Source organism: Penaeus monodon, chromosome 15 (assembly GCF_015228065.2).
Source record: "Penaeus monodon isolate SGIC_2016 chromosome 15, NSTDA_Pmon_1, whole genome shotgun sequence".
Classification (NCBI taxonomy): Eukaryota; Metazoa; Arthropoda; class Malacostraca; order Decapoda; family Penaeidae; genus Penaeus; species Penaeus monodon.
In genome coordinates, this window is record NC_051400.1 from 5,404,382 (window position 1) to 5,404,684 (window position 303).

Consider the following 303-nt stretch of genomic DNA (forward strand, 5'->3'; position numbering starts at 1 on the left):
TTTTTAAGAAATGCCGTGAAATGTTTAATCCAAAATTATATCTTACTTACATATATAGTGGTGAACAAATCAGGTAGATTAAGCGTACGAATATTTACAATAAAAGAGATTTGCAAGACCACAGGTGCGTCATGGACTGACAGATATTGTATAAAAATGCATGTGAAAATAGTTAGGTAGATTTTTAAACAGGTAGATTCTTAGAAAGATAGATTTCTATTGAAGAGCCTCTTGCTGCTTTTCCTGTAAGTGAGGATACGTAATTATAATAAAACATAGGTGTATATAACGAGTCTAGGTTGC